This window comes from Choloepus didactylus, chromosome 10, assembly GCF_015220235.1.
Source record: "Choloepus didactylus isolate mChoDid1 chromosome 10, mChoDid1.pri, whole genome shotgun sequence".
Classification (NCBI taxonomy): Eukaryota; Metazoa; Chordata; class Mammalia; order Pilosa; family Megalonychidae; genus Choloepus; species Choloepus didactylus.
The window spans coordinates 62524196-62548329 of NC_051316.1; positions in this window are offsets into that span (position 1 = coordinate 62524196).

The window sequence follows — 24134 nt, forward strand, 5'->3', positions numbered from 1 at the left end:
CAACACACCCAATAAACGTTCAGTCACTCCCATCTGTCCATCTCCTAAATCAGTGGTTCTCAGCCTTGGCTGCTCATTAGAGTCCTCCAGGAAGCATGTGAATGTTCTGAAGCCCAGGTTGCACCCGACACCAATTATATCCGAGTCTCTGGGGGTGCAACTGGTGCATCGGTGTGTTTTAAAGCTCCCAGGCAATTCCATGGGCTGCCGGATTGAGAACCACCTACTGACTATTGTTCTTGTCTCCAGTCCTGGTCTGTCCCAATCAATTATTCCACTGAAGTTAAGAGGGAGGTTTCTAAGTAACATACAGGGTCATGTTTCCTCTCTGCTTAAAAGTCCTTACTGCTTCCCAAATACCTGCAGGAAAGTGTTCAAATGCTTTAGCATGAAATCAAGGCTTCCCTGGTCTCTGTTTCCCTCTCTAGCTGCCCGTCCTGCTAATCCTTGTCTCCACACTCACCAATCCAGTCAAATGCAACTACCTGAACCTTCCCATGTGCCATTCCCTCTCACACACTTCCTGGTGTCTGCCCATGCTGCTTCTTCCACATGGAAAAACTCTCCTTCTGCTCATTTCTCTTTGGATTCAAGACAAGTCATTCTCCTTGGGTAATCTTGCCCTCCAAGAGTCCCAGGCTAGGATAGGAATGCCCCCCAAATCCTAGATTTATTTTTACTACAGATAGCTAGTAATAGCCAGCTAGGATAGCTGCCCAATGCCATTAGTATTCTCCTCAAATTCTGGGTTTACCTCTCGTACCAGTAGAGAAATCATCCACTTGCCTATTTGTTCTCCCATGGGATTGTGAACCCTCTGGGGCAGAGCAGATGCCTGTTCACCATCGTGCCCTTGATGCCCTGGCCAGTGCCTGGCACTTGGTGGAGGAACAGTAAACATTTAATGAATGAACAAGGGGCTGAGTGGTTCAAGCCAGCTCAATCCAGGAAGCCTCACTTTCCAGTTCAAGATGTTATATTATTTCTGGCAGAGAATACCTCCCTGGGTGTTTGAATCTTAAATAGTTTCATTAAAAACCAACCTACATTTTCTATGATATATATAAATGGCAACGTTCTGCAGCTCCTATTAAATGGACACTGACAGGTAGCTATGAGAGGACAGGAATTAAATTTGCTGTCAGATATCCAAGGGCCTTACAGGCTACATTCTCAGAAAGGGAGTCCTTCTGCCGAATATGTCAAGAATCAAAGAACTTTTGCGGTTTGCAAGACTTCAAATCTACCTCCTATGTGATTAATTCTCACTGAAGAAGATAGAAAATGCCACCAGATGCAGCTTAGCATGGGGAGAGACGTAGATCATCAAATAATACCCTGTATTTCTGATAGCCTGGGGTTCAGTAATAGCAGAATTACAATAAAGGTAATCAAGGCCTATAATTCATTCCCAAAGCCCCTGCTCATAGCAGAGTGGCAGAAGTGAGGTGGTTAGTTGGTAAAATAGAATGTACCTTGATGATTCACTGAAAGCATAAAGCTCAGCTGGTGGGACATGCTTTTCTACATCAGGAAGAGAGGGAGAAGTAGAGAAGGTGAAAAAAGAAAGAGAAAGAGAAATGGAATGGAAATGAATGTGATTTTAAAAGATAAGATTCTGAAAGAGGACAGGAAAAGAGAGGGCATCATTTCTAGAAATCTTCTAGAAAGCGAGTACACCTATTCTCGTTTCATAGGTAAGGAAAATGCGACACAAAGCTGTTAACTTACTTGTACAAGGCTGCGTATCTACTAAGTAACCAAAATAAAAAGAGGAAAGAAAGAGGGATAAGGTTCTGAAAAGTGAAAATGTGAAAGGATGAGAGAACAGGGAAAAGAGAGCAGAGGAAGAAAGAAAAGTTGAATAGGCCAAGCATACATTTGTTTGAAAAGCAAAGACTGCAGCACTGAGGCTTCCAGAAATTCTGCCTTGAACCCCATGTGGCCCTGTGAACACACTGGCCTGGTGCTTCTCGGAGTGGAAGAACCTTTCCTGAGCTCGTCCTCCATCTAGATGAGCTGCATTTTCACTCTGTGGAGTTTCAGGCAAAGAATTCTGCCTCGGTTGTTCCAGCTGACCCTTAGGTAGAGCAACTGTGGAGAAAATAAATAACCAGATGGTATGTAAGTCCAAAGAGCCCAGACTTTTAGTTCTGCTCCAGACCCCAATCCAGAGAAAGGGCAGCCAGCTCAATGTCTCCCAGCCAATCTAACTGCAAGAAGACTTTCTAGTCCCCCCACCCTGCCCCAGACACATACTGGTGGGCTAACTGGTATCCCGAATCTCTGGAAATTACAGACCCATGTCCTTACCAAGATGTGTCACTGTTGCTTTGGGTTTTTAGGTGTGTGTTTGCCAGTTTTTAATGCCAATCTGAGCATAACGAACCCCCTTGCTTTTCTTCTTTTCTTTGACACATATGAGAGAGCTTTGGAGAGAATAAGGCCAAATGAATGGAAATGATAAATTCAGGCTGAAGGTGAACAGCCCACAAATTTCTGACATTCCACTTTTCAGTTATCAGCCATCATTTTTCAACAGCTTCACATAACATGCCAGCCTAAAAGCACAGAGTACCAAAATTACAGCTGTTTACTATGGGAATGTTACAAAAACAACAAAACCATGTTGTAACCAAGTACCAAGTTATATAAGGCATTGTGAGGCTAATAATAGTATCAATTATAACAATAACAACTTTTGTATAGCAGACAATATTTCTCAGATGGCTTTCACATCTATTATTTAATTTGATCTTCATTAGCAATCCTAAGTGGTAGATGGTAAGTATTTTTCACAGTGTCTGGATAAACAACCTGAGGTCCAGACAGGGTAAGAAATTTTCCCAAGTTCATACAATTATTAAAAGGAGAACATGAAATTGAAATTTGTAGCCATAAATTCAGTGCCCTTTCTGCCATATCATAGATTTTAGTACATTTATCTCTCTTTTGAGACAAAATTTTCCTATCTAAACCAACCCCCCCCCCCCCACAGTGGTATTATTTCTAACCTCTAAAGTAGAAATAAATGCTTCATATTTGTTTACTTTTGGGTTGGTTGGTTGGTTGGTTTTGCTTTTCAAATAGAACTTGAGCACAGCTATTATTTTGCTTGAAATTCATCTTTGCTTCAAGCTAAACCTTACCATTTCCTCAAGGAGTGTATGAAGAGACTAAGAAGGAATGAATATATTGAGGAAAACCCCTAAGCCACCCCACTGAGAAAGCAAGAGGCCCTCTCTGATTTCCCAGGCAGTAAATCTACCCAGGGGACCTTAACTTAGAGTCTTGCTTATTAAGAAAAAAAAAAAAGTATTTAAGTACATTTGCTGAGGCATGGGTGCTGTGAATTATCGTCATGGGCTAAAAGAATGTCACAATTTATTAGAACGAATTGACCCTTCTAAACAATCCTGGTGTTAATCATTTGTTCCCGACCTCACCTGAGCCTTCCTCCTTTCCAGCCATGGGGAGCCGGGTAAATTGTCCTTTTTTTCAATTCTCATCATTGAATGTTTGTTACCACATGTGTTTGGCTGATTTTTTAAGCAGTTTTGTAATTCTGGACAAAGCCTATCTCCCGGGAATACATCATCTGCTTACAGCACGCAGTTTTTGTCCAGGCAAACATTTTTCATCGTAATCATTTCAGTTTAGGTTCGAGTTATGAATAGCATTTCCCTGTTGTAAAGAACAACCTGAGTTTCCTCCTCAAAACCAGAGAGGGGTATGTACGAGCAGATGAATTGTGGTTAGCACATAACTTCTTAAATATGTCACCACTTAGTGAATTCCTTGAGGGTAGAGAATGCTTTTCCATAGGAAATTTGGGTAGCAAAGTCACCCAGCCATGGCTTCCAATGTGACACTGCCATTTACCATGCTTGATCCTGGTTACATTATGTAACTTTTCAGGGACTCATTTTCCTCATCTGGAGCATCCACTTCACAGAGGAATTGTGAAGATTGAGTAAAATAATGAATGTTAAAATATCTGGCACAGAAAAGCACTCAATAAATATTAGCACGCTGTCCCACTAGTTTTATTAGGTGAGCACTCATTTATTTGCTAAAACTGTGTTGACTGTATTGAATCCTTGCTTTGGATTTTCTTATCTCTTAATCTGCAAGGAGAAAAAAATTGATATAAAAAAGGTCAAAAGATTATAGATATAATATGTGAATGTAGGGCGGGGGAATTGGGGAGAGGAGGGGCACCATGGAGCAAGGTTTGTTCAACTTCAAGTTCATTTTAAGGTTATACACAAAGGGAGTAGGTTGTTATAATCTTCTTTTGTTTGTTGTTGTTGTTTTAGGTCTTATAAAATGGAGACTGTAAGGCAAAAAGTAAAATAAATGACATCAGTTGATGTCATGAATCAGAATTTCTTCATAGCCTGAGAGTATCCTCCTTACTCACAGAACCATTATATAATTAGCACCAAGTATTTAAAAGAAAGTGTTCCCAGTTACTTTTCCCACATGTTTAAAGTAGTGTAAAATTAAAAACAGCATAAATGCCCAATAATAGGAATATGACAATATAAATTGCAATGAATCACACAATGGAATATTGTGCAGCATTATGACACAGGTCTGTATTTAATTTTTGCAAAATGGCAATAGTTTCTAATTGTCTGCATAAGATGGGAGAGGAAGGGTTATAGGAAGGTGGGACTAATCATCTGTACACAGGTGTTGAAAAAAGAGAAGAATGCATAGCCATTTTCATAATTCTGCTACTAAAAAACAGATAACAAGAGGCAAGGTTAAGTTCACTGGTGATATTATCTTTTCTCTCTCAGAATCTACCTGACTTCTCCTTCAGGATGAGTTGAGGGACAAGAACTCAGTTTGGGCAAAGAGTTAGTGGGGATAGTCCTTGGCTTTACACTCAGGGAAAGGGAAACCAGTGTCTGCTGACAGCTGATAAATGGTCCAGGAAATAAAGAAAGGCTCAAATGTTCATCTAAGGGGAGCTGAAGAGCCCAGTGAGAAGAGTGTAACAGGACTAGACCTTTCATGAAGGGTCTGGTTCCAATCTTTTGGGTTTGGTAAGAGCTCAGGGAATAAGTTGGTAATCACAGAGACTATTCAAAGGAGTCCAAAGGCCACCCCACTGAGAAAGCAAGGGAAGAATCACACACCTGAGTTTGAATCTTGACTCCACAACCTATTAGTGTTTTACCTAGAGCAATACTACTCAAAGGTGGTCCTGACATGGGCCAGTCTCAATTTCTTTGTTACTGGACCATTTTAGAAACAATTTGAACTTGTCATGACATCGAAGATCATGATCCAGCAATACATCCTCCTTGAACATGCATAATGAATATGGTATGACATATAATAGAATTTGGCATTTTAATGTTATGTTTGCTAACTGAAACCCAAAAGTGTATAAAAATTTGTGAAAAGAAAACGTATTTGTTTTTATAATTTATTATTTTATAATCACTAATTTTTTTTTGTTGAGACTGTTCACATACCACACAATTATCCAAAGATCCAAAGTGTTCAATCAATTGCCCCTGGTACCAGCATACAGCTGTGCATCCATCACCACAATTAATGTTTTTTTTTCAATTCTTAGAACATTTTCGTTACTCCAGAAAAGAAATAAAGACAAAAAAAGGAAACTTAAGTCCTCCCATACTTCTAACCACCACCCCCCATTTTTGACTCATAATATTGGTATAGTATATTTGCTACTGTTGATGAAAGAACATTAAAATACTACTAACTGTAGTATATAGTTTGCAATAGATATATTTTTTCCCTGTATACACCTCTATTATTAACTTCTAGTTATAGTGCCATACATTTGTTCTGGATCATGAAAGAGATTTCTAATATTTGTACAGTTAATCACTGACATTGCCCACCACAAGGTTCACTGTTTTATACATTCCCATCTTTTAACCTCAACTTTCCTTCTGGTGACATACATGACTCTGAGCTTCCTGTTTCCACCACTTTCACACACCATTCTGCACTGTTAGTTATTCTCACAATGTGCTACTGTCACCTCTGTTCATTTCCAAACATTTAAGTTCAACCTAGTTGAACATTCTGCTCATAATAAGCAACCGCTCCCCATTCTTTAGCCTTGTTCTATATCATGGTAATTAATATTTCATGTCTAGGAGTTTACATATTATGATTAGTTCATATCAGTGATATCCTGCAATATTTGTCCTTATATGTCTGACCTATTTCACTCAGTGTAGTGCCCTCAAGTTTTCTTCATCAACTCATTTTTTTCAAGATGGTTTTGTTCACACACCGTACATTCCGTCCTAAGTAAACAATTGTTGGTTCCCGGTAGAGTTACATACTTATGTATTCACCACCATCACCACTATCTATATAAGGACATCTCCATTTCTTCTACAAAGCAGGAGGAAGAGTCAAAGAAGGTAGAGAGACAAAGGAAAAAGAAAAAAACAGAAAGAGGAAAAAAAAACAAACAAACATGACAGCTAGGAAACAACAAGAGGAAAAATAGCATTACACTAAAGTAGAATAAAGAGTCAGACATTACCAAGGCCAATAGCCCCATACCCCTCCCTTATGTCTCCTTCTCATATGCATTTAGCTTTGGTATATTGCCTTTGCTACATTAAAGGAAACATAATACAATGTTTCTGTTAATTATAGTCTCTAGCTTGCATTGATTGTATTTTTCCCCCAATACCACCCTATTTTTAGCACCTGGCAAGACTGACATTCATTTGCTCTCCCTCATGAAAAAAACATATTTGTGCATTTTATCACAATTGTTGAGCACACTCTAGGTTTCACTCAGTTATACAGTCCCAGCCTTTATATTTCCTCTTTCCTTCTGGTGTCCCACATGCTCCTAACCTTCCTTTATCAAACATAGTCACAGTCATCTTTGTTCAGTGTGTGCCCACATTGCTGTGCTACCATCACCCAAAATTGTGTTCCAAACCTCTCACTCCTGCCTTTTCCTATCTGTCTGTAGCACTCCTTTTAGTATTTCCTGTAGAGCAGGCATCTTGTTCACAAACTCTGTCATTGTTTGTTTGTCAAAGAATATTTTAAGCTCTCCCTCATATTTGAAGTACAGTTTTGCCTTCTTGGTTGGCAGTTTTTCTCTTTCAGTATCTTAGATATATCACACCACTTCCTTCTTGCCTCCATGGTTTCTGCTGAGAAATCCACACAGTCTTATCAAGCTTCCTTTGCTTGTGATGGATCACTTTTCTCTTGCTGCTTTCAGGATTCTCTCTCTTTGTCTTTGACATTTGATAATCTGATTATTAGTGTTTTGGCATAGGCCTATTCAGATCTCTTCTGTTTGGAGTACGCTGCACTTCTTGGATCTGTAATTTTATGTCTTTCATAAGAGATGGGAAATTTTCAGTGATTATTTCCTCTATTATTGCTTCTGCCCCTTTTCCCTTCTCTTCTCTTTCTGGGACACCCATGACACATACATTCGTGCATTTCATGTGGTCATTCAATTCCCTGAGTCTTTGCTCATATTTTTCCATTCTTTTCCCTATCTGTTCTTTTATGTATAAGATTTCAGGCATCTTGTTCTGCAGTTACGAGCGTTTTCTTCTGCCTCTTGAGATCTGCTATTGTATGTCTCCATTGTGTCTTTCACCTCTTGTGTTGTGCCTTTCATTTCCATAGATTCTGCCAGTTGTTTTTTCGAACTTTCAATTTCTACCTTATGCACACCCAGTGTTTTCTTCATAGCCTTCATCTCTTTTGCCGTATCTTCCCTAAACTTTTTGAATTCATTTAGCATTAGGTGTTTCACCTCCTGTATCTCAGTTGAAGTATAAATTTGTTCCTTTGACTGGGCCATAACTTCATTTTTCTTAATGTAGGTTGTGGTCTTCTGTTGTCTAGGCATCTGGTTTCCTTGATTACCCCAATCAAGTCTTCCCAGACCAGAACAGGCTCAGGTCCCAGAGGGAGAAACATTCAGTATCAGGTTTCCCTGAGGGTGTGTCTTAGACAATTGACACACCCTGCGAGGCCTCAAGCTGCTGTACTTTTCCTAACCTGCCCAGCAGGTGGCATCTGTCATCTGTAGCTCCTGAGTGGTGAAAGGACATGTGGCCTCCTTAGTTTCTGTTTTGGTTGTTTTCCCCCAGCCTCTGGGTTCTGGTTTTGAATGGAAGGCAGGTAGTAGAGCTGGGCACAAGCTATTTCCTCTTATGGAAGATAAACCCCCTAGGGAATTTTCATTTGCATTTAAATAGGTTCTTTGTCTCTCTGACTCTGCTATCTCTGCCGTTGTCTGGCTCAGAAAGCTGTGAACTGAAAATGGCTGAGGCTTTCTCCACTGCAGAGTGCTGCAAACTGAAAATGGCTGAGGCTTTCTCCACTGAGCCACTGAGGTTGAGAAAGAGAAAAAAGGACAGAAATCCCCCTTTCAGGGCCAGTCAACAACCCCTAGTTTCACCTGTTGACCAGAGATAGCACCCAGTCCTCTGGGCTCCCCCTCCTGGGACAAAGAAGTCCCCTGGCTCTTCAAGGTCAGTCATCACCAAAAGCCTCTGTCTGCTTCTTGGGGATTTGCAGCTTGCATTGAGCAGTCCATGTTTTCCAATTAAAACCCCAGTTGGAGCTGGACTGAGGATTAAGTCTCTCCACCAGAACAAATATTTAAACAGGCAAGAATGGTCTGAAACAACTACCTCAAAACTCCAGAGTCCCATAGAATACTGTACAGCAACCAGGGAAGAGAAGGAGGAAGAGGCTGGTAAAGTGTAGAAAAGACCAGTAAATTGCTCTCTCCATGCAGGCAGTTTCTGGTGCCCATCCCCCACTCTCACAGCAGGCCTCTGTGGTGTACAGCTCCTGGCTAGCTCACTGGTGACAGGAAGTGATGCAAAAATCCACTTATCCAAGGTCAGGGTTGGTCACAGCCTAATGCTGATCGGCATTTGATTAGTGACTTTGGATCCCTGGGGGCCCAGCTCTGAGAACAGCTGCTATTCCAACCTGCCCCAACAAAGGTGGATGAGGAGACTTACAGATGAAGCTATGCTTCTTCAGAGCTGCTGGGGACAAGTTCAAGGACTGCATTTGCTGGGCAGGTCAAGAAAGAGCAGCTTTGGGGAGCCTTAGAAGAAGCTCTGGGCACCATTCCTGATTCCCTACCCAGTCTTGGGTCTTGTGGTGTTCCCATTGGTAAAGACCCTTTCACAGAACTCCTCTCCAGAGCACCCCCTTCCTCCAAGAATTTGTGCTCCAGGCAAAAACAGCTTGAAACAACCATGAAAGCAGTGTAAAAAACTATTGAAGCAGATGGTCTGGGGCAAGGATTACCCAGAAGGAGAAGGTCTGTCTCCTGGGAATTAGAGGGGGCATTCAAACTCTTACAAACTAGGCAACTCCAAAGCAACTAGCAAGCACAAGCCCAGGACAAGACACAAGTCTGCAAAAGACAGGGAGGACCCTGAACTTTGAGTTTTCCTTGGGCAGACTTTCCTGATAGGACAACCAACATTTAAGAAAATATCTGTCATATCACCAGCTGACTACAAAATCAAGAAACAGACATGTCAGGATTAAATCCCAGAGCTAACACTGCTAAAATGAACAGCGTGCAACAAAAGAGTACAAGACAAACAAAGAAACAGGAAATGATAGCCCATCCAAAGGAAGAGGATAAAAAGCAAGAAAATACCAGTGAAGAAGACCAGACTGTAGACATACTGAACACTTTACAAAAGTGATCTTAAAAGTGCTCAAGGAGGGGAAGGAAGATACAGAGAAAGAACTAAAGGGTATTAGGAAAACAATGAATGGGCAATATGAGAATCTTGGTAAAGAGAAAGAAGTTTTTAAAAGAAACCAAATAGAACTATTGAAGTTGAAGACCACTATTTTAGTTTCTTAGGCTGTTCAAGCAAATACAATAAAATGGGTCAGGTTAAACAATGGGAATTTCTTTGCTCATGGTCTGAGGCTGAAAAAAGTCCAATTCAAGCATCATCAAAGTGATGCCTTCTTCCCAAAGACTGTGGCATTCTGGGGCTCCACTGGCAATCTTTGGTCCTTAGCTTGGCATATGGAAAGGCACATGGCAGCGTCTCTGTCTCTTCCTTCTTTTCCAAGTTCTCTTGATGTTCAGCTTCTTGCTTCCTGTGGCTTTCTTTCTGCATGTCTGAATTTCACTCCACTTATAAATGATTCCATTAATAAGTTTAAGACCCATCCTGACTGAGGTGGGTCACACCTTAACTGAAGTAACTTCATCAAAAGCTCATACTTACAATGGGTTCACATGCACAGAAATGGATTAAATTTAAGAGCATGATTTTCTTGGGGTACATACAGCTTCAAACAACCACAATAATTGAAAAATTCCCAAGAAGAAACAATCAGTGAACTCAAAGACTTGAAACAAGTCACACTGAGGAGCAGAAAGAAGAAAAACTTATAAAAAGAGAAAATAGTCCAAGAGACCTCTGAGAAACCCTCAAGCATACCAATACACACATTATGAAAGTCCCAGAAGAAGAAAGAAAGGAACAAAAAGAATATCCAAAGAAATAATGGCAGAGAACTCTCCCAACTTAGCAAAAGACATGAACATGGACATCCAAGAAGCCCAGAGAACACCAAACAGGCTAAACATGAAGAAAAACACACCCTGTCATATATTGGCCAAACTGTCAGAATCAAAGGACAATGAGAGAGTTCTGAAAGCTGCAAGGGAAAAACAACGTGTTATATATACACATTATATACAAGGGAGTCCCATTTAGATTGAGTTCCAACTTTGCAACAGAAACCATGGAGGCAAAGTGGGCAGTGAGTGGAAATACTTAAAGCGCTGAAAGAAAACAGCTGCCAAACGAGAATTTTATATCTCGAGAGACGCTGTCAAAACTGAGGGAGACCTTAAGACATTCCCAGATAAACAAAGGCTGATGGGGTTCATCACCACTAGATCTACCCTACAAGAAATGCTAAAGGGAGTTTTTCAGACTGAAAGGAAAGGACACTAGACAGTGGTTAAATGTGGCATAAAGAAATGAAGACCTCCAGAAAAGGTAATCGTTTGGATAATTATAAATGACAGTACTATTGTATTGTGTTTTTTTGTTTGTTTTTTATGTAACTCCACTTCTTCCTTCCTACAGGCTCCAAAATACAAATGTATGTAAAGTAATGGTACATCTATGGTTTTGGACATACAATGTGCAAAGATATAAATGGTAAGTACAAACAAACAAAAAAAAAGGTGGGGAGATGGAGGGGTATAGGAAAAGTCTATGCTATTGAAGTCATTATCAAATTAAATATGATTGTTATGTATTTATTATTCACGTGAAGTAACAGAAGCCCAAGAGGTGAAGTGCCTTTCCGCATTCATTGAGCAAGTGTCATACACAGTTGAAAAATACTGGTCTCCTCCATTTTCCCTGTCATGTCTCCTAGATGCGAAGAGTTCCCCAAGGATGGGAAATTCCTGAAAAAAAGCTGAGAGATGAGAGGACGTTCTCTTGAAATTTAGGAAGAAAGGAAAATTCAAATATAAAGTTATGGTATAAGGATGAGCAAACAGTACAGATGAAATGAAATTGGTGTTTTAAAGTACAGTTTTATAATCTCAGTTGCTTTATATTGGTTTGACTCTGTCATCTGATGGTTTCTTTTTTTCTGCCTATACTAGATTTTTTTTTTCACTCTTTTCTTGGCCTTTTCAAATAATTACAAAAAAAATTTGTTCCATTTTCCCCCTTACTAACTTGTTGGTTATGCACTCTTTTATCTTTTTTTGATAGCTATCCTATAGAATACACTATGTGTTGAGATTTAGAAGAATCTAAATTATCATTTTTTTGTCTAATTCTAAACAGTAGGTCCACATTTACCCCCATCAGACCATTTTTGTTTGGTTATTGTTTTCCTGTACTTTAAATCTTCACATACTTTAAATACCAAAGACATCATAATTTATTTTATACAACTAATATTTTTAAGTTTACCAAACTATCCTTTCTATTGCTCTTCTTTACTTCCTGTACTTCCATTCCCATATTTCCATAATTCTTCTCCCTGATAAACTGCTTTTAGTATTTCTTTCAGTAAGGGACTGATAGCAACAATTTTTAAAGTTTTGTTTTCCAGGAAATTTCTTTATTTCACCTTCATTTTTAAAAGAAATTCTTGCTGGATGTAGAATTCTAGATAGATTGTTGTTTTCTTTCGGCACTTTAAAGATTTATCTCCTGGCTTCCAATTTGACTGGTAAGATCAGACTTATTGTTTCCCTTTGAAGATAATGAGTCTTTTTCTCATTGTCTTTGATTTTCATCAGTTTTTCTAGGGTGTGCCTAGGTGTATTTTTGTTTGTATTTATCCTAATTGAGGTATAAAATGTTTCTTGAATCTAAAGTTTGATATATTTCATCAGTTTTGGAAAATTGTCAGACATCACTTCACATGTCCCCAATGTCTCATATGCTTTGTTCTGCATTAGGGACATTTTTTCTTAGTGCTTAGGTCTTGATACTTTTTAATAAAAAAGGGCTGCATAGAATGTGCTATTTGATCATTATTCCAATTATTGTGTTCTCTGTTCTAGAATGACTATTTTATTATTTTGCTATTTGATACTTTTAATGTTGAATTATCCAACTTGTCATTGAACATATTAATCATAGTCTATGCTAATAACTTACTATCTGGATCATGTTGGTCTGTTTTTATTGTTGGTTTTTACTCCTGGTTTCTAATCATTTGGTCTGTCTCTTGACATATCTGCTTATTTTTCTTTGAATATCAAACATTTTGTATTAAATTTTGTAGAGAATCTGAATGTGCCTTTAGCTTAGGTCAAGCAGACAGAATAGTGAATATCACCTTAATCCAATAAAAAAAGGTTATTGCAAGAGTGACTTGCAGTCTTTTTAGGGCTTGCTTTATTTTCTGTTTGACCTTACCCCTAGAGAGTAGACCTTTAGGTGTCCAAACTGAAAGCCTGGATTATGCACCAGTGATCTCTCTTGGCAGAACCTGAACTCAAATTTTTATCTTCCTAGTACCTTAAGACTATTGAAGGCTCTGTTTGACTTCTTTGAACTTCTGTTTTCTGAGGGGTTTGACACCTTAATTCCTGGCTATCTTTGTGACCTTGAATTTCCAGTTTTTGTCTCCCAAGCTCTGGGAGACAACTGAAAGCTCCAGTAAACTTCTCCAACTCTCAGCAAATGTTTAATGCATGACTTTTCAGCCTCTCTGCACATGCTCCGTATAGATTAGTGAATACAACAAGGAGAAAAAAGTTGCCTCAAATATCAAGATTACCTCAATGAGTTTTCTTTCCTCATAAGGTCTTGCACCCACAAATCCCGGCTGCCTCAAAAGTTCTTTGATGCCTTAAAACAGATATATTTTTTTAAAACTTTCATACAGCTTCTCTAGATGTTCCCACTGGAAAGTCTGATCTGCTATGAAACAATCCATAATTTTTGGAAGATGTCCTACAAAAGAAATTGATGTTAGAGAAATACTGTATTAACATTTTACACAAGTCCAAATACAAATTTGGTTATACTTATTTTTAAAAGTACATTTTCCCCAAGCTACACAGATAATATAATTGCATAGAACTACACACACATACACACACACACACACACACACACACGATCCCATTTATAACTGGTGAATACGAATAAGCTCTGTGGATTGTAGCAATGTGACTCTCCTGATTTTGATATTGTACTATAGTTATACATGATGCCAACATCTTGGGAGGCAGGGTGAAGCAGCATTTTCCTAACTTACAAGGTTAGTACATTAATTTTTAAAATTTATAGCAAGAGTAATAATTTTCTAATGAAATTAGAGTATGCAGAACAGCATAACATAGGAAATTTCACTTATTCATAGTTTCATCATCCAGAAGAAACCATCATTAACAATTAAATGCATCTTTATTTGACTTTTTGAGAACAGTTGTTGAGGATTGTTGGGTAATTTTGAAAGTAACATGTTGTTTCTAATTGTTTTTCTCAGGACTTTTTGATGATGTACCTTTTTGTTTCTTTAAAATAGACTCAAGATACATTTTAAATTTAGAATTCATAAGGCAAATAGCTCTGTTTTATACATTTTTTTGTTTTTTAATCCCCAAGTACTCAAATCCTTCCTTATTTGTTAGTTAAATTTCATCAATCATTGATTCAACAATTATATATAGATAGGTTTAATGTTGTTATCACTCCTATTTTTCATTTAATGCTATTAAATGTATCAGAGGTTATACTTTTAATCCTCCTTGTTTTTGTATATATTTCTGTTTGCTCTTTGTTTGTATTTATTTTAAATAGATTAACTGTCTGTGGGAACCCCATGTGAAAAGTTTGTATCTCCTTATGCATTTCTTGGCAACTTCTGGTGAATTTGTGCTTATTTCAAAGTAAAAAAAAAAAATTTAACTTCTGAACATCATCAAGAGACACTTCATCTTTGAGAATTGCCAAAGATTTGGTTAAAATACCCCCTTTGAAACATTATAGGATAATATTTTAGATAATTCACCTAAATGACATTCAATTCACTATATTTAAGGTATTCTCAACATACACTGAAGGAAAAAGCAATTTTCTTTTGCTTTATGAGCAAGTGAAATTATGTCAAGGTGGTGAATAGGTTATGGGCCATTTAAAAATATTTTTAAGGGAAATAGACTGTGTGAAATCCACTGATTTCACAGATTGGTTTATTTGCAAGCATACCAATTCAATTGGAGTAATTTCCTTTGGCCCATTAGAGAAAAGTTATATATATAGATATATATATATACACAAACACACACACACACAAACACACACACAAGAGTAATCTTCTGAATTTATGGTATCATCTGAGAAGGGATATTCTGTAACTCTGAAAAGTTACAGTAGTTTGGAGCTAAAGAGGGTGGGGGGCAAATGGTAAGATTACACTTTCCTCTGTGACTCAATTCCAGATGTTCCCATTAGATTCTTTGAGGGTTGAAGGAATAAAATATTGGTGCTAGAGAGACCATAGAGATAATCTGGTTGAACCTCCAAAGAAACTGAAGCATAATTGCCTCCACAAGTCATAGAGTCAGGTAGGAGCAGACTTGGATCTAAAACCCAGATCTCCTTTTGTCTAACCTGTAATATTCCAACTACCTGCTCATTTAAAAATTTTTTCAACAACAAAAATATTACTTGAACTATTGTATCATTCTTCAAATTTCAAATTAAATTAGTTTGCCTAGTCTCTTCTTCAATGGTAATGTCATGATACAGTGATTCAATGTTTGTATATTTGGGAACATTGGGAATATTTCTCAAACCTGACTCATTTAGACCAGCCACTTTACAAATGGCTGTTCCTTCCTCTGTCCTCCCAGCAGGACTAGAGTCCAGCAAGAAGTCCTCACACAGCTTGGAAGACATGATTTGCATTCCATGAAAAACCATGCTAGATTTCTGCATGCTGGCAGCATGGGCAAATGTGAGGGCTGGAGATTGTGGGGGAGAAAGAAAAAGGGGTGGGATCTCAATATGCAAGGCTATAATTCATTTCAATTAAGTTGTAAGTTGCCAACTCATCTATGCCAGTTTGAATGTATTATGTCCCCCCAAATGCCATTATCTTTGATGTAATCTCGTGTGGGCAGACCTTTCAGTGTTAATTAGATTATAGTTCTTTGAGTGTTTCCATGGAGATGTGCCCCACCCAACTGTGGGTGATGACTCTGATTGGATAACTTCCATGGAGGTGTTGGCCCGCCCATTCAGGGTGGGTCTGAATTAAATTATTGGAGCACTATATAAGATCAGACAGAAGGAGCAAGCTAGTACAGCCAAGAGGGACACTTTGAAGAATGCACACAAGCTGAGAGAGTAGCTGCAGATGAGCGATAGTTTGAAGACAGCCATTAAAAGCAGACTCTTGCTCCGGAGAAGCTAAGAGAGGACAAACACCCCAAGAGCAACTGAGTGACATTTTTGAGGAACTGCAGCCTAGAGAGGAATGTCCTGGGAGAAAGCCATTTTGAAATCAGAACTTTGGAGCAGACACCAGCCACGTGCCTCCCCAGCTAACAGAGGTTTTCCGGACACCACTGGCCATCCTCCAGTGAAGGTACCCAATTGTTGATGACTTATCTTGGACACTTCATGGCTTTGAGACTGTAACTTTGTAACCAAATAAACCCCCTTCATAAAAGTCAATCCATTTCTGCTGTTTTGCATTCCAGCAGCATTAGCAGACCAGAACATCATCCTCACACAGAAGTTCTAAAATGTAAATTATATCTGAAAAAATCTATTTTCATCTTTTGTCTTACATCTGAAAAAATACCTTATTAAAGTAATAATGTAAAAAACAAATAATCTAAAGAAACATTTTGCATTTCTATTTCATTGAAAAGAAACTGCTTTTAAATCCAAGCTTTTGTTTCCTCATCTGTTAAATGGTGATCATAGTAATAATTTAGCTTCTATATTTTACGTTCAGTCAATACAACGCATATAAAAGAACTGTTGGGCATGAGGAGTCTATCGTGACTTCATTGTTGTTTTTATTGTTGTTGTTCATAGTCACTTCTCATCTTGCAGTCACTAAATACCTCTTTTAAAACCACAGTGCTTATTAACAGTCTTATCAAGTGTTAATGCTTAGTAAATTCATATCCGAACATAACATGGCAGACAGAGAATACCATGAGGCAATACCCATGATCATTTGAGAGAACAAATGATGTGCATGCACAAATCTTTAAGCATTCAGAATGCCCAAAGAAGAGCTGCATATCTAGGTATTAGGCCTTAAAAAGAGGTGGGAACTGATAGTTCATAAGTAAGTATTCCTCTAGAATGATTCCATTTTACTTGGAAGAAGCCAAACCTTTGTGGCTCATATGACATCGAGCATGAGGGGCTTAAATAATATTACCCAAGTTAATCTATGTCTAGGGAATGTCTGAATAGTATTACACAGAAAGTGTCATGATGATTAAAAGAAAATCTGCATTTAACAGAACCTCTAAGAAACAATTAACTCTTTTTGATAAAGTGTCTTAATCTGCCCCATATCTCATACACCTAAAGTAAAGGAGAGTATGACTAAAAGAAAGCAGTTGTTAGAAAGTGCCTAGGCAGAGTGCTCTTGGCTTAGACAGATCATTTTAACCAGCAAAACAGTTAGCTATTTGCAAAGCATATTAGAGGGAAGCTGCATCAGTCAGGAAAGACCAGGTTATTCTACAGCAACAAACAGCCCACAATCACAGAGTCTTGAAACAAACATTTATTTATTGCTTATACAAAGGTTGCTGCAAATCTGGGAATGTCTCCAGGACAGGTGTCCTTCATGTATCGGTTCAACATTCCATTCAGCTTCAATCTTTTGGCTCCCCAATATCAAAACATACCCTCTTGGTCGCTGCAATAAAAGAAGAGTAAGCTGAAGGGCCTGACAATGGCAATTCAATGTTCTAGCATTTAAGTGACCCAAGATTTTTCTACTCATGTCTCTCTGGCTAGAATTAATCACATGGCCCCACATAACAGCAAAGCAGGGGAGGGGATAAGGGTAGGAGTGGGTGGGGGCAGCAGGGAAGTATAATCCTCTCATATGATATTAAATATCAACAAGTCTTTACCAGAGAAATTCTTCTTCTGTAGAAAATAACTGGAAAAGACTTGGTATTTAAATTGTAGGGTTTGAACAACTCAGAAATAAAGACTACACCTTTCTAATAAGAGCCACGTTGTAAGTAGACATTCCAACACAGACAATATGGAGAGACAACATCCTGGCACACATAGACGTTTAAAGGTGATCATTTGAAGTAGAAAACTCACTGGAAATTACTGTAGACTCTCCTGTATATCTTACGCATTTTTCCCTACTTTTATATGTTTGGTAAATTCTAAGAGATAGAGTACAGGTTCTGTCATTCTCTAAATATCCTTTTATTGGCTTCATAAATTCTAAATTTAAAGGACTGTCTAGATGGTGAATAAAAAGACAGCTAGTCTAGTATTATAACCAAGATTTTAGTACCAGAAACAGCAAAATAAAGTTATTATCAGTCCTTATAGAATGACACCTATTTCATGTCATCAAACCCAGTTCTTAAGATTCCAAAATGAATTAAATTTACGTGGGAAGTGTGCCATTAGACATTTTTAAGCACTAGCCAAAGGAAGCTTTTTCTGGTAAGTTTTCTTTCCTCCAGGATTTACCCTGAAATAGGTGGCAATGCCCTTTGCATTCCGGATACTCTGGAAAGTTGCCCTCCTCGAGTTCCCTCCTCCGGCAACACTCCAGCAGTGGCTTCAGGCAGGTTCAAGTCTTTGACCCTTGCTGTGCCCTCATGAATGAACAAAGGACCAATGAATTCTTAACTGTAGAGAAGAATCGGTGATGGAATGTGCCCAATAAGTGGCCACCTAGAACTCATTTTCATTTGTAGTCTCTAGAACTAGCAATGCCGCTGTCATGTACTCTTGGTTTTCTTCCTGAATAAACAAAGGAGCTTTTGCCCAAACTAGCTTAATTGGGATCCAAGGAGTTTTAGGAGACATGGTTTCAGGATCTTCCTAGGGACTCCTAGGATAAAAGGCTCCCATAGCGGAGAATGGAAGTGTATATGCGGGGCCCCCCTGAGTTGCTTCGAGGGGATGAGGAGGTGTTGGATTTCCCCATCTGGATTGTTGCTGATGGTCTCACAGACACTGGGGACTGACGGCTTGGTATACTGAACCCTCTGTGTTGGGGCTGGCTCCTATGAAGCTCATTACTGCAAAGGAGAGGCTAAACCCGCTTATAATTGTGCCTAAGAGTCTCCCCCCGAGTGCCTCTTTGTTGCTTGGATGTGGCCCTCTCTCTCTAGCTAAGCCACCTTGGTGGGTGGTCTCACTGCCCTCCCCCCTGCTTGGGACCTGACTCCCAGGGGTGTGGGTATCCCTGGCAGCACAGGGTGTGATTCCCAAGGATGGGTCTGGGCCCAGCATCGTGGGATTGACAGCACCTTCTTGGCCTGGGGGCGGGGGTGGGGGGGCGGATGTGAGATTGGATGAGGTGGAGCTTCAGTGGCTGGGAGATTTCCGGTGGAGTCAGGGGGTCACTCTGGTGGACGTTCTTGCACACTATGTGGATGACACTTTTTGGGTTTTGGTGTGCTGGAGGTGGGTGCCTGGGGCTGTTGAGCTATGGCCCAGTGGCCTTGACTCTTGGGGATGATTGTATAACAATGTAGATTACAAGGGGTGACAGTGTGATTGTGAAAACCTTGTGGCTCACACTCCCTTTATCCAGTGTATGGATGGATGAGTAGAAGAGGGGACAAAAACTAAATGAAAATAGGGTGGGATGGGGGGGATGATTCAGGGGTTCTTTTTTACTTTTATTTTTTATTCTTATTCTGTTTCTTTCTGGTGTAAGGAAAATGTTCAAAAATAGATTGGGGTGATGAATGCACAACTATATGATGGTACTGTGAACAGTTGATTGTACACCATGGATGATTGTATATTACTCAATAAAACCGAATTAAAACACACACACACACACACACACACACACACACACACACACACACAGCTTCCCACAGCCCTTTCGAACCAAAGTGTCCTCCCAAGAGCGAGCTCAATGGGGAAAGTATGTATCTTATCTTTCTATCTATCTATCTATCTATCTATCTATCTATCTATCTATCTATTTAGTTATTTATTTTGTGGAAGGTACAGTTTTATAAGAAAGTCCAAAATCAAACTCCAGCAAATTAAATCAATGGGGAGTGTATGTTTTAGGGAACAGAGAAGTGTGCTTTGTGGAAAAGGTTTTAAAAGAGAGAAGTGGACCCAGCTTTTTTTTTTTTTTTAAAGAATGTTGCCTTTACTGCCTGTCTTAGTTTCTTAGGGCTACTGTAAAGAAAGTATGACTAACTGAATGGCTTAAAACAACAGAAATTTATTGTCTCATAATTCTGGAGGGTAGAAGTCTGGATCAAGGTGTCAGCAGGGCCTTTTTCCTCTGAAATCTGTAGGGTTCTGGGGGTGGCTTGTCAGCAATCCATGGTGTCCTTCAGCTTGTAGGAAAATCTGATCAATCTCTGCCTCCATCACAGAGCTGTCTTCTCTGTCTGTTGGTCTGTTCAAATTTCGTCTTCTTCTAGGACACCACTCCTGTTGGATCAGGGCCCACCCTAATCCCATTTGCCCTCATCTTAATTAAGATCATCTTCAAAGATCCTATTTCCAAATAGCATCACAGTCACAAGACGAAGGGTTAGGACTTGACCATAAGTTTTTGAGGGACACAATTCAATCCCTAACACTACCCAGATCATAAAACTTCTCTAGCAATCTACAATAAGATATTTCTCCAAACATGTGCCCTCTCTCTAACACTCAGTTTTGTTACCTCTAAGAACAAAGTAACATTATTTTTGGAAAAGGCATTAAGAGCTTTTCAGAGAAGTCACAAATAGCTGATGGGTTTTACTCAATGATTAAGTGTAAAAAGATCAGTATCACAATTTATAGATTAATACCCCTTATTTGCTTCCTAGGCCTAAACTCTGAACTTCATTAGGTGCCAGTTAAGAAATTATGGAGAAAAGCAGCAGGTAAGAATACATTTGAGCTTTTACTGAATCTCATATCTCTAAAAGTTAGTTTGAATCAGTGTTAATTGACCTGTGACGTGTGATGTCCTCCCCAGCAGAAGGCCTCAAGTACTGCTAAATGTCCCCATGGCCTGGATAGTGGTTCTCAATAGGATAGGGACTGAGCCATCTGTTAACGTTATTCCAAACATACTTAGTGAAATAAAAATTGGAAGAACCGCAGACCGTGAGATAAATTCTCCTTTGCCGCAGGAGCTATTCCTTGCTAATGCATTCTTCGAAGATAAAGAAAATAAATAGTTAACACTATTAAGATGTTGGGACCCTTTTTAAAACTACCTGTTTCTACTTTAGACATTATCAACTGGCTCTGCTTAAAACCTGAAGTGATTTTTAGCACTTTGGACTTCTTCTCACCCAATTTTTGTCCATCACCCAATTTTTGTTGCTTTTGTTCTTTTTACAAGGTTAGTGTTTATAACTTTCACGTTCCTTTCTGCAACTTCTGTTCTCTTGATATCTCACTTTATTTTTATATTTAAATGAATTCAGTTACCACAGCCTGTTTATTCCTAAATTCTTTATTTTGATTCATTTTGTTTGAAGTAATTTAACTATCAATTCCTTTTTTTCAAGGACTTACGAATGCCATGTCTGCTGAGTTTGTTCATGTTTGAGAATATCTGGCTGTGGCCTTTATAACTGAACTACATCTAACTTGGTAAGATTATCTCCCTTTGAACTTGACAGACAGGTATCCATTGTCTTCATATGATGTCTTCATATGCAAATATCTCTTCATGAACAAGATGCCCTTTCAAGGAAATTTTCTTAAATTATATTTTTGTATACTTTTTCTTTTCCATTTACTCTGATCTCAACTTCAAAGACAGCAGTAGTCTTTTGTTGAATCACTTAAACTGCCTTCTGTATCTATTATCTCTGCTTTAATTGCTTTAGTCTCTTTATCTTTCTTTCTTTTCTCTGAATTCCCTGTAAATATCTCAAGAATTCTCTAAAAGTGGTCAATTTAATTTTTGGTACAGACCTTCTTAACAACATGTGAAGGAATTATTTTATCACAGGATTCATAAAAGCAATAGAAGGAACTAATTGATAAGAGCTGATGCCACACTAAAGAATGAACTATATTCAGTTAGCTAAAATATATAAGAACGTTTCTTTATGTGAGGGTAGTTTATAGTGGAAAATTCACTTAAAGTAAGTACATTAAAAACAGGGACTTGACAGAAACTTAAAATTAGGAAAATAAGTTTCTCTTATGTTTGGGTCATCATCTATGAACTTAAAACAAAGAATCAAGTGTTGCAGTTTAGGGAAGGTCATGTTTTTAAAACATTGATTGGTTGCATGTTATAGCATCGTTCCCTTCACATTTGTCTTTGATAGAATAATCATTAGGAAGGTCACCTGTAGAAAAACATTAAACAGCTTGCTCAATTTTTCTGTGGGTCTTTATTCTTTGACATTTAAGTCACTGAATCACTGTCTTCTAACACCCTATTAGAACACCCTCCTTGTTGATTTTCTATTCTTCAAATGCTCTCTGATCTAAAGCTGCTTGATTCTCCAAAGTTGTGGTGAGTGGTTCTCCAATGTAATTTTCATGAAATCCCACTATTTGCAAGGTTTTTAATTTAACTTTGCAATCAATCTGTAATACATTTTGCATTGTACCAGAAGACGCTGTAAGAAACTCACCACTTGAGACATCAAGGCATGAAAGTGAAATATGTTAAATGGGGATGACGTTTGGACAGAGGTTAATTTTACACAAGCTCAGTTTTGTGAATGTTCTTGTAATGTAACTGTCAATTCCCTGTGCAACTTCTAATTCCAGAGAACTGATGAATAATTTCTTAGGAATGACGATTTTCTGTCTACGCATGTGCACATAGCCAATACTGTGTTAGATTTTTTTAATAAAAAAAAAAAAAAACGGATAACACCAAACCCACACCTCCTTAGGTAGGATACTCTTGAAGGTCTTTGTCCTGGTCCTGCCTCACCTTTCTTCTTTTTTCATCCCGATGGGAGTGCAATGCCCTCTGATGACCTTGTCTGTATCAGTGTCTTATATGGGAATCATCCTTTCCTGAAACCAGGGCTATTAATCAATTGCAGAGTCCTCAGTTTCTCTAACTGCAACTACCAAGACCCCTCAATACCATTTCAATATGCCAGTTTACAATTCCGCATTGTGCTGGGTGTTCCAAAGGTGCCACTTTCTTCCAGAGTGAAGGTGTTCTGCTAGTTCTTTATATGTGTTCCTTCTCCATGCTGCTTTGGTATATGGAGTTATATAATCCTCTCTGTATTTAGGTGGGAAAAGATCATGTTCAGGCTGAAGGCTGCCAGGAAGAAGCCCCAATTACTCAGAATTCCTTTCCCCATGGTTGTTTCCTGACTGACTCCGTCTATCAGATATTCCCCGGAAGCAGCTGGAATCGACTCCTCTCCAGCCACTGCCTTGCTGAGGATTTCCTTTTTAACTCTCTCATGTCTATGTACAGCGGTTAACTTCCGGCCAACTATAATGAGGCAAAATTAAGTGAAATACCATGAACCTGGTCTCTAATAGGTTTTCAGAATATCAGAGCTACCACTATCATCAAAGGAAACATAACAGTTCTATTTTAAATGGCTGCTTCATGCAGAAAATGTATATATCATGGGCAGGAAAGTATGGGTGTGAATCATTGGGTAGATGAAGAATTTGTAGACATTTTTACATGGATTCAAATTTGAGTTCTATCACTAACTAGCTGTGTGAACATGGCAAGTTATTTACACTATATCACCCTCAATTACCTTATCTATAAATTGGGATGATAATGCCTCTCTTATAGGTGAGGATCAAGGATATATGTAAAGCATTTAGCAAGGACCTTGGCAAGTAGTAGCCCCTTGATAATTGGTAGCTATTCTAAATATCAATTACTACATCTTACCAAGCAAAACCCATTGTTCTGTAAAAGCAAAAGCCTTAAAATCATAAGTAGAGTTTTTATAATTTAAGAGTGTGAAGGGGCCTTTCAGCAACTGCTCTAGGTACAGCTGTTCTGAAGAAAGGCTGAGCAGCAGTTATTTAGTAATACTCACCCAACCTCTGCCCAATGGGGATGCCATCCAAAGATCTGAAGCAACAGTAGCTCCTTGTATCTTAAACCTCTTGGGGCTTCTGGTTTCCCACTCAACTGACACCCTCGCATAGGCCTATGGGCAAATACTTAGGAGAGATAAGCATCTCACCTAAAGAGGCCTAGAACAACCAGCTAACAAATAACCCAATGAATCTGCAATCAGCACCCAGCAGCCCCTCCCACTTGCCAAAATGCGCAAACAGAAAACAGAAAAAGGATCTTCCCCACAAGAATTCCTGTTTAATATATTACCTTGACCTACACCTAACAGTTCACATCATGAAAATAAGAATCTTTCATGGTCACTAAGAAAATTCATAGTTTATCATATTTTGTCCACTGGC